This window comes from Ctenocephalides felis, unplaced genomic scaffold (assembly GCF_003426905.1).
Source record: "Ctenocephalides felis isolate EL2017-DRISC unplaced genomic scaffold, ASM342690v1 CF-g0.4_SCAFFOLD_00845, whole genome shotgun sequence".
Classification (NCBI taxonomy): Eukaryota; Metazoa; Arthropoda; class Insecta; order Siphonaptera; family Pulicidae; genus Ctenocephalides; species Ctenocephalides felis.
The window spans coordinates 14,447,632-14,459,887 of NW_020536999.1; positions in this window are offsets into that span (position 1 = coordinate 14,447,632).

A 12,256-nucleotide genomic window follows, 5' to 3' on the forward strand; every position below is an offset into this window, starting at 1 on the left:
TTTATATTATTATTATTATAAATTATATTATATTTAAAATTTTGAAGTATTTTATTTACCCTTTTCTATATGATGCAATAAATTGATAAAACTATAAAAAAAAACTATATAATTTCAGAAAAGTTATTTTTTAGGTCAATCAGCTTATGCGCCTCTTTTATTGCTGCCTAATTTAAGTGTGGCCTCTAATGGCAAAAAGGTTCCCCACCTATGGTGTAGACTCTTTAAATGGCTGTGACTCAAAAACTATTTAAGATATCGATTTAAAATTTTAGTATGTTATTTTTAAAGGTATAACCGAAAATATAGAAGAAGGTATAATCGAAATATGGAAAAATTTAAAATTCGATTTTTTGAAAATTTCACACCAGTTGTGCCCCTTAAGACGCAAAAGTAAATATTTGCTTGGTTTTACTGCAAAGTCTTACATTAGGAATATCATTAGAGCTGCAATGTATTCGATATAATTTTTATTTTATAAAGCAAAACTACATTTAATTTTATAAACGACACATAATAATTTATTTTTGATAAATTATTATTTATTATAATTTTTTATTTTATCCGACTAATTTTTATTTATTACAGAATAACAAGAATCCCGGTGGATACGTCCACCGGAGAAAAGAAATTAATTTTCATGCCAGAGGCAAGAAATTGGAAGACAAGGCCCATTTTAAATATAACAGTTAAAATTAATTTTTGTGTTTTTTTTTAAATAGATAAATATTTATTTTGTTATTCAACGTTCCAGATTAAAATTAATTTTTGTTCATAATGATTTTTGTTTTTTTTTATTTAGAAAGTTATTAATCTCCCGTAGGGTAAGTTATTGTAATCGTCCAAAAATCGAAATTAAAAATTTTTTGCATTTGTCGACGTTTTGAAGGTTTCTGAACATTTTGGCATACCTCAGAAAAAATGGATGTACTCGTATGTGTGTGTATGTGTGCATGTATGGATACAATTTTTCGTCCACATTTTCGGGCGCACAAATCAACAGATTTGAATGGTTCAAAAAACATTCGATTCCTATTGATAGGGAGATGTGCTGATTAGTTTTTGGCAAAGGCAGTTCCAGCCGTTTCGGAGATTCGGTGCAAAGAGTGCAGAAAATAGAAATCGAGTTTTTGAGAGAACGAAGTATCGGATTTGAATGATCTGAAAAAACATTCAATTCGAAATGGCGGGGAGAATTGGTGATTAGATTTTGGCAAAGGCAGGTCCAGCCGTTTTGGAGATAGCAAGCTAAGTGTGCAAAAAAAAGCAGTTTTTGAGTGAACTAAGCGTCCGATTTGAATGATCTAAAAAACTTTCTGCTTGTATTGACAAAACAATTGCTTTTGAGGATAAAAAATTATTACATCTTTTTTTATTTTCCATAAAATATTTTTGTAATTTTGGATTAAAAATTCAAAAAATTACCCAGGCTAAAAATAGCACAGTCTAAGCACCACTGTGGTACAAATGTTTCCGCTAGTGCGTTTAGACTGTTTATGTACTGGAGCACTTTTCCAATTTTGTGATTGAAAAATGTGAAAATGCCGGCAAGCTTAAGCACAGTATGAGTGAAGAAGTCGCACAGAATTATTTGCAAATGCGTTTAGACTGTGACTGTAAGGGAGCACTTTTTCAATTTTGTGCAAATTAAGCAACTTTTTTTTTAAATTGAATTCGAAATGAAATGACAATTGCTAATGTTCTGGAGATAAATTGATTTATGATTTACATTTGATTTGCTCAGATATAACAAGATAGCAAAAATAATGAAAGTTACAGTATTGTGAAAATATATTTGAAAACGTTTAAAATTCTCGAATATTTCATTACGGTACGGGAAGTTCCAGCAATTTGCCTTAAGGCACGATGCCATACACCACTAGTTTTGTATTTAAAATGAAAAAAATATCTTTAAAAATAATATATAAAAGATGTTATAACCCACCAATCTGTAAAAAAATGATATTTCAATTTTTTATAAATAAATTTCATTTTAATTTTATTTATGTATTATCCTGACATCATCTCTCTACCCAACGTCAGTATACATATTTGGAAGATCATATCTCCATCGTCTTAAATTAAAACTAAATAACAAATGTTTGTATTTTTTCACCTATTTTAATAGATACTCTTTTTAGATTTCTTGCCACCTTTTTTGCTGTGATGAACTAAAACATGCTTGTAAATGGTGTAAGGCACGTGGTAAGGTTTAGGAACCTTTATTTCTAGTTTCTTCTCGACGTGGACTGGATAGTGTTTTTCTACGGTGAATGGCTCCTTCTTTTCAACCGTGTACGGAACCTTCTTCTCAATAATCTCTGGCACCACCTGAAATTGAATAAGAAATCAATCAACTTGGTAATAGAAATTAAAATTTCTTACTTATGGTATCGTATGGTATTTCTTACCTTATAATATGGTACTTCAATCGGTTGTTCGACTTTTACATGTACGGGATAAGGTTGAGGAATAGGAACTTTAAGGTAAGTTGGCACAGGTACAGGAACAGGATGAGGAATTGGTAATTTGACTTTCTCGTATACAGGAACATGATAGTATTTTGGAATTTCCTTCGTTTTTTGTGATGATGGGATCTAAGTTCGCCATAAGACCGAAAATCGTCAGAGTCATAAGCATCATCGCCGATTTCTTCCTCGGAATCGTCATCAGACTCGCATTCGTCTAGTAAATGATTTATCAAAATTTGAAAAGGTCCAATTTAGTTACTATTTAACGTCCAACGAAAAATGGTAGCTAGTTGAAAGTGGTATTTTGCCTCAAGACAAGTTGCATGATCTTCTCGGTTCGTAAAATCAACTTAATCAACAAGAATTGACATTCCGTAGTGTGAGGTGTAGTATTCGCAAAAAATCGAAAATGAAAATTTTTATATATCTTTACATTTCAAAACCTTTTGAACATTTTGGAATACCTTAGATAAAATGGATGTGTGTGCGTTCAGATACAAATTTTCGTCGTTCGATTTGAATTACTTTTTTTTCTTCTTCAAGTTATTGTATTAGATATTACTAATGTTAGGCTTAATATTGTTTAATAGTTGTATTTTAATGTAAATAATTCAATTAAGATAATGTATTGAATGTAGCAAGTTCTTAAAATTTGAGCAAAATCGCATTAAATAATTTTTTTTAATGAATGAATCCGCCAATGATTCGAAAAACTTTCGATTCCTATTGATAAGGACACGCGCTGATTAGTTTTTGGACAAGGCAGGTCTGGCCGTTTCGAAGATGCGGGGCAAAAAAAGCCAAAAATGGTAATTCAAATTGTAAGAGGACGAAGAGGCCAATTTTGATAATTTAAAAAACATTTTACTTGTATTGACAAAAAGAAAAACTAATTAATTTTGGAGTCTAGCGGTTTCGGCGATCGAGTAAAAATAGTAAAAAAAACGCCATTTGGCGGTCAAAAATGATCATTAAACATATGCACATCAAATTTTCAGATATTTTGTAGAGATTTTAACGATAAGTATAAATTTTGTTTACATTCCTATGGGTTCCGTACCGACCGTACCAATGTTTATCCGTTAGACGGTGGCTTACGCGCTTCGAAATTTCGTCTCTATGCAGTTAAAGCAGTACGATTGCTTTGCAAAATTCAAAATTTCCAAAATTTTCAAAAAATTCTTATTCAAAAAGTCGTTTTTTTTTCAAAAAAGTATTTTTTTTTTTTAGTTTCAAAAAAAATTTTGTCAAAAAAGTAGTTTCTCAAAATACTATTTTTTCAGAGCCATGCGCTCCCTAGTTATTATTATTGCTTTGAAAAAATAAAAAATTTCAAAATATATCATGGTCTTATAGAACTTACTGAAATATTACGGCCTTACGACAAGTAGTTTAATTTAAAAAATCATCAAAGTTTGAGAAAATGAGTAGTTATTTTGACGTTTGTTAAAATCAAAATTAGACAATTTACTAGGTATAACGATAGAGTACTTGGTCTTAATGAACATACTAAATCATTAAAGTCCTACGGAAACTGGTACAATTATAAAAATAATTGATTTTTGAAAATTTGCTTTTAAAAATACTCCGAGTTAACATGATCATTCGTTTTCAATTATGTGTAATAAATCCACTGGGAATACTTTTAATCACTTATAAATTAATTTATTTTTAATTGATTAAGTCGATTATTTACACATATCGGGAAGTTCTTGTAACTTGCCTCAAGGCAAAATACCAATAGCGACTAGTTTTTTCTAATATTTGTTAATAATTAAAATATCTTACCGCATCCAATGTGTCTATCATAGTTCGTCACGCGTTCGATTTGGCCCTCGGACAGCCTGGGCTGTTTATAATTTGGAACAATACTTTTAAAATACGTAGATCTATAATTTGGTTCCTGGTTATCATATTTAGCTTCGGCATACAGCCCTTGGGACCCTTGATTTTGATTAGTATCAAGAAGCAAACGATATTTCATAAATTTATCATCATTATGAGTCGCTTCTCGGTTTTGATCGAATTTTGATGCTTGCTTCTCCTTGATAACATCAGCTGAATATTGACTATTTTCTGCTGTCTGCTGCTGCTGATTGGATTCCTGGTTCAGAAAAATCTGCTGAGCCTGATTGTTCTTGATGTTTCTGAGCTCTTGTTGAAGTTGTGCGTTTATGTCTTTCTGGTCCTTATTTTCGTTGATTGCTGGATTTTGGAATTGGATTTTCCTGATGTTCAGTTGCTGGTTCCTGAGAGCTGCTTGGATGCGTCTGGCTTCTTCATATTCGTTGGCTTTGTCATTTTGGATGTTTTTGTGACCGAATTTTTTCACATTCGCGTCATTTGCGACCACGGAATATATGATGAACATAAAAAGTAAGAGTTGATTCTGTAATTTAAAATAGAATTTTTAACTTCCCGTAGGTTAGTTATAGTAATGGGCCGAAAATCGAAAATGAAAATTTTTGCATTTCTCGACGTTTTGAAGGTTTCCGAACATTTTGGCATACCTCAGGAAAAATGGATGTGTGTGTTTGTGTGTGTGGGTTTTGTATGTCCGCATTTTTTCGTCCACGTTTTCGGGCGTTCGATCCCTATTGATAGGGAGATCTGCTGATTAGTTTTTGGCAAAGGCAGATCCAGCCGTTACGGAAATACGGAGCAAAGAGTGCAGAAAATACAAATCAAGTTTTTGAGAAAAGGGAGTATCAGATTTGAATGATCTGAAAAACTTTCTGCTTGTATTGACAAAACAATTGCTTTTGAGGATAAAAAATTATTACATCTTTTTTTATTTTCCATAAAATATTTTTGTAATTTTGAATTAAAAATTCAAAAAATTACCCAGGCTAAGCACAGTCTAAGCGCCACTCTGGTACAAATGTTTACCCAAGTGCGTTTAGACTGTTTATGTTCTGGAGTACTTTTCCAATTTTGTGAAAACTATTGAAAAATGTGAAAATGCCGCCAAGCTAAGCACAGTATAAGTGAAAATGTCGCGCAGAATTATTTGTAAATGCGTTTAGACTGTGACTATACGAAGCACTTTTTCAATTTTGTGTAAATTTTGACGCAACTATTTTTTGAAATTGAATTCGAAATGAAATGACGATTGTTAATGTTCTGGAGATAAATTGATTTATGATTTGCATTTGATTTGCTCAGATATAACAATATATCAAAAATAATGAAAGTTACAGTATTTTTAATAATATATTTGAAAACGTTTAAAATTTTTCGAATATTTCATTACGGTACGGGAAGTACCAGCAATTTGCCTTAAGGCACTATGCCATACACCACTAGTTTTTTACTATCGCAAGCACGGTCACTTTGCCATTACATCAATTTTAATTGTTTTCCCACCCCATAGGGACGCCACTAACTGTAGCACGTAAATTTACCCCTAGGTTTAATTCCGGATTAATTTAAATAAATTAACTGAGAATATTTTCAACTAAGTCACAAATCACAAAAATATATACATAATAAAAAAAATACTAAACGTTTAAAGTTCGTGTATTTTATTTAAAAAATTAGTTCCTTAAAAAGAGGGATGAATTTGGGCACAATAGACCCTCTGTTGAGTGAGGTAAGCACTAAAACAGCGTAAGTTACATTTGTTTTGTGTTTACTCCCCATGAGTATAAAAAAGGCATTTTTAGGAACTTTTAGAACATTCTTACAAAAATTATGAATTTGACAAAAGAATTTTTACAAAAGATTGTTTGTTTCAATATGCAATAAATTAAAAAAAATATTTATATATAACATTTTTTGTTACTTTTTTCTAACTATACTGAAGCTAACATTTCAAATCCAAATACTTCAATTTTTAAAAAAATATTAAAAATGGTCAATTTTGATTATTTCAAAGTTTACTTTTGAAAATATGAAGTGTAGTAAAAAGAAATACATTATTTAAAGTGTACTAAAAAGAAATCTTCTTAAGGTGTAGTAGAAGAAAATACATTTTTGAGGCGTAGTAAAAAGAAATCCAATATTTAAGATATAGTAAAAATGAATTCATAAATATAATTCCATAGCATATAAGGTGTAGTGTAAAAAATCTATCGTTTAAGGTGTAGTGTCTATTAAATCGTAAAAAATCTATTATTTGAGATGTAGTAATATGAAATCCATTATTTAAGGTGTAGCCAAATTAAATCCATTATTTAAGGTGTAATATTTTTATACTTACTCGCATTTTAATCCTTTGCAAGATTCCAAGATATGTTTATTATTCACTTAACGCTGTAACACTGTTTTAGAAATTAAATACTTTGTGTTTTTATAATAAAAAATTTAAACTATAATAAGTGCGCATCCTTACCCATGGAGGGAGAAAGTGAAAGAATTTTAATGCTGATTACGAAACCTTATTAATTATTAATAAAGTCAATATGTAAAAATAATTAAATCGCGTGTAAATGCTATTGCATAATAATAATGGATAATAAAGAAAAAATTTGTCTGAAATTGATATTCAGGCATAGTCAAAAGTGTAAAAACAGGCTGGCTGAATATCCTAATAGCCTAGCAAAAAAAAATAGGACTTTACAGAATAAATAAAAAAAAATCCAATAGCATATTATATAAGTCTACTAATAAGTAACTCTGCAAGTGTAAAAAGAACTTTATTCATTATGATTTAATTTTTTATATACTTGGTGAACAATTAATTTAATGTATTCTATTTAATGTATTTTATGTTTTAGATAGACAATCAAGCAAACAAAAAAATAAAATCTACATTTTGTATAATTGTAAAAAAATAAGCCATTATTGTATAAAAACATTCAGAGTTTGACAATAATTTGAATTCCAAGTTTTGTGACATTTTTTTTAAATCTTAAAATAAATTGCAGCTGTTAATTAACATCTAATAAAAAAGATTAATTTATTATTTAACTAGTTGTAAGTGGCATTTTACCTTAACGCAAAATCGTAAATAATAGTGACTAATATATATACCGAGTTGCTGTAGAGCCATAATATGTGAAGAAACTATTGTAAATCATTCCATTTTTTTTATTTTTTTTAACTTTTCGTAGGGTAAATTATAGTAATCGCAAAAAAGTCGAAAATAAATATTTGTATATATCTGTACGTTTCAGAGGTTTCTGAACATTTTAGCACACCTTAGAAAAAAATGTGCATGTGTGTGCGAATACAATTTTTTTCGACTATTTCGAGAACACGGTTCAGTCGATTTGAATGATTCAAAAAACATTCGATTCCTATTGATAGGGACATGTGCTGACTAGTTTTTGGAAAAGGCAGGTCCAGCCGATACGGAGATAAATAGCAAAGAGTGCAGAAAATAAAATTAGAGTTTTTTGAGAGAACGGAGCATCCGATTTGAATGATCTAAAAAACATTCAATTAGTAATAATCGGGAGAAGTGGTTATTAGTTTTTGGCAAAGGAAGGCCCAGCCATTTCGAAGATACAGAGCTAAATATACAAAAAATGGCAGTTTTTGAGAGAAATAAGCGTCCGAATTGAATGATTTAAAAAACTTTCTGCCTGTGTTGACAAAACAATGGCTTTTCGAAAGTTTTCATTTCAATTTCTTTTTTTAGTATGTCGAAAATAATTCAGATTTCAAATTTAATTCTTGCTAAAGTCTTATAGCTCACTTATATACTCTAAATAAATAATGTTAACTTTGGAATTCAGTTTATATTTAATTCTTATAAATATTAGCCAATGTTACAGTATCTATAATAATCTATATGAAAACATTTAATATTCCTCGAACATTTCGTTACGGTACGGGAAGGTCCAGCAATTTGCCTTAAGGCACGATGCCATACACCACTAGTTTCTTCTAAAATGTCTTTTTTTCAAAAATTTCAAAATCTTAAAGCTTTTAAAAAAAAACAATTTTTGGAACGGGAAGTTCCAGCAATTTGCCTTAAGGCAGGATGCCATACACCACAAGCTAATTTTTTATTTAAAATCGGAATAAATTATTGCCGAGCAAATGAATGTCTAACCGCTAACCGGGAAGTCAGTAACGTTAATACATCATATAATTCGTATAAATCGCTCCTGTTCGCCGTCGAAGAAAAGTCCGGTCAGTCGAAACACTTTCGTGATTACGAGATCATTTCCTATTAGCGTGCACGCCTATAATTAATTATTCATAATTATCATCAGATTCAGCTTTAATTGTTCAACCATTTTCTATAGGGGAGACTGGGTACGGTTTTGCCAGGGAAGACGGTGATAGTCGTCATAACAGTATATAATTATATACTATTGTATAGATATTTCGTACGATCTACCATACCAGGCTCTTCCGTTTGTCTGAGATGTATAAAATTTATATTAAAAATTAAAAAAAAAATGATAATAATAAACTAGTAATGTATGCCATCGTGCCTTAAGGCTAATTACTGTAACTTCCCATACCGTAACGAAATGTTCGGGAAATATTGAATGTTTTCAAATAGATTTTTATAAATATTATAGCATTGTCTAATATTAATTACAAAGTTAAAATTATTTTATTTGTTTAAACTTTAAAGTTTATTAGAACTTTAGTCAGAATTGAAAATAAAATCTGAACTGAACTGAATTTTCGATATACAAAAAAAAAAATTCTTGAAAAAAAAAATTGAATCAATTTTTTTTCCAAAAGCAATTATTTTGTTACAACAAGCGGAAAGTTCTTTGAATACTTCAAATCGGACGCTAAGCTCACTCAAAAAATGCCATTTTTTGCACATTTAGCTCTGTATCTTCAAAATGGCTGCACCTGCCTTTGCCAAAAACTAATCACCTCTTCTCCCAATCATTACAAATTGAATGTTTTTTAGATCATTCAAATCGGATACTCCGTTCTCTCAAAAACTCAATTTCTATTTTCTGCACTCTTTGCTCTTTATCTCCGTAACTGCTGGACCTGCTTTTGCCAAAAACTAATCACAACATCTCCCTATCAATAAGAACTGAATGCTTTCTGAACCATTCAAATCGGTTGATCCGTGCGCCCGGAAACGCGGACAAAAAGATGCGGACATACAAAACACACACACACACTTCCATTTTTTCTGAGGTATGCCAAAATGTTTAGAAACCTTCAAAACGTCGAGAAATGCAAAAATTTTCATTTTAGATTTTCGGCCCATTACTATAACTGCCCTACGGGAAGTTAATAAATAAAGAAACAGCTGAACTATACTGATTTTGAGATAGGGTCCTAAGGGAGAAAGATGAAGTATGTTTGTTCGAATAAGTTCCCATTACTGCTATCAGTCAATATGTTACAATAGGTTTTCATATTTCAATTCTTTTATACATTTATGTTAGTTATTTTATACATTTAGTTATAATTGTTAATTGTATACAAATAGATCTCTCTATTTCTTATATTGCTGTAAGTCGAACATTAGTAGTTATTTTACAGCGATTAGTTTTTACTTAAAATTTTTAGATAATTAAGCTCAGTCATAATGATGATTTGTTTTTAAAATTGTGCATTGGGTACGGTTGTTACATGCCTTTCTGTCTTTTTGGGTTAAAGATTAAAAAGATAAAAAAATCTAACTTAACTAATTGTAAGACAAAATACGAAAGGGGAAAGAAAACCATAAAATCAATATAAGAAAAAAAAATCACAAAGAATTGTTGTTAACTTTGTTTAAAACATTATGTTTTGTTATTTATAGTATTATATTTTATTCATAAGCTTTTTTTCAAAAAATTTTTAAAAAGGTCCATTTTTTTGAAAATAATTAAAAATCTCAAAAAACTATTTTTTCGGAGTTCTAAAAAAAATTGAATCATTTTTAAATTTTAAATTTTCATTGTATATAATAATAAAGTTCAATAATCAAGTTCCAGCAATTTGCCATCATGCACCACAAGTTTATCATTTCGACTATTTGTCCACAAATAAATATTTGTATAATATGTCAATAATAGCATACTAGCCATGAGTATGATTCGATACTAATATTAATATATTATTGTATAGACATATATATGTATTTAATAACTTGTACTTGAAATTCTTGGCAAAAGTGTCAACAATTTTTTGAGTATTGCACAATTTTGAACGATAACCTGTGATACGATAAACAGACATTTTAATGTTTCCTCGTTATAAATAAATAAATATATATATATATATATATATATATATATATATCTTTTTGTATTTATGTATTTGCATTATTAAGTCATAACATGACCCCGATTCCCAATAAATTACGTAAAAATTGTTTTATCTCAATAAATATTGGATATAAAATAATTCAAACCTAAATCTTGGAGCAACAGTTTATTACTAATAGTGGTTCAACATGGTCTGCTTGAAAGTTAGTGATTTACATATTAAAATTTACTTTTTGTACGTTTTTAACTATTTCAGTAACAAAGAAATCGCACTTTGATTTCCAATTACATACCAAAAGTTGGTTGTAGAAAATGCGTATTCGCATGCCTTGTTTTCAATAATGCATAGGAAAATGCATTATATACGCAATAACTTTCGTTATTATTTTCATTAAGTATTTCATTTGTTTTTGTAGAAATTCGTTTTGTGCCTTTTCGTGGCCCTGTGCATGGTACTTGGGGCCTTCGCGACTCCAACGGTGAAAGGGGAAGCCCCGACAGTCGACTGCAGCAAACGGGGCGGTTATTGGGAAAACGGTTGCACAAGTGAAGGGCCATGCTGCTTCGCCAAAGATCGTAGGTTTATTTAGAATACATATTTCAATAGTAAAAAATTCAACAATAATTTATAGAATTGGGTAGAGAGGGGCTTAAAGGTCCACGGGTAAAAAGATCCATCATCGATATCTCAAAAATAAGCCAAACTAGTTGGTATTGGTATTTTGCCTTGAGGCAAGTCACATGAACTTCCCGATGTGTGTAAATTTCCGACTCAATCAAAAAAATAAATTAGTTTATTAGTGATTAAAAGTATCCCGAGTGGATTTATTGCACTTAATTGGAAACGAACGAACACGTTAACTCGGAGTATTTTCTAAAAGCAAATGCTCAAAAATCAACAATTTTTATAATTGAACCAGTATTTGTAGGACTTTAATGGTTTAGTATGTTCATTAAGACCAAGTACTCTATCGTTATACCAAGTAAATTGTCTAATTGTAATTTTAACAAACATAAAAAAAACTACTCATTTTCTCAAACTTTGATGAATTTTTAAAATTGAACTACTTGTCGTAAAGGCCGTAATATTTCAGTAAGTTCTATGAAACCATGATAAACATCGCCAAAAAAAAGTTCCATAAAAATCGGCTTAATTTTTTCTTTCAACAGTTAATTACAAGAAAACGGCTCGGTAGATTTTCACCTAAAACTAATCAGTATCATTCCCAACTAATATCTTTCGAACAGTTTTTGATTTTTTAAAATCGATTCGGTAGTATGAGCTTAAATATGGACGAAAAGTTAAACACTTTTTTCCAAATTACAAAGAAACGTCTCGTCGAGATACATCAAATGGCTTTTAAATTTTTGAAATCGGTTTAGACGTTTTAAAAACGATACTAATTTTTGCAAACTTTGACGAATTTTCAAAAATAAACGACTTGTCGTAGGGCTGTAATATTTCAGTATGATCTAGAAGACCACGATATCTATCACAAAAAAACAAAGGAAATCGTTGGAAAGTTTTTTTAAAAATTTATTACAAGGAAAATGGCCCTATCTTCGCCAAAAATAATCAAATCGATTCCCAACCGATCTTTCGAACGATTTTTGAATTTCAAATCAGAATTGTGGGCTAAAACGTGGACAATTTTTTTT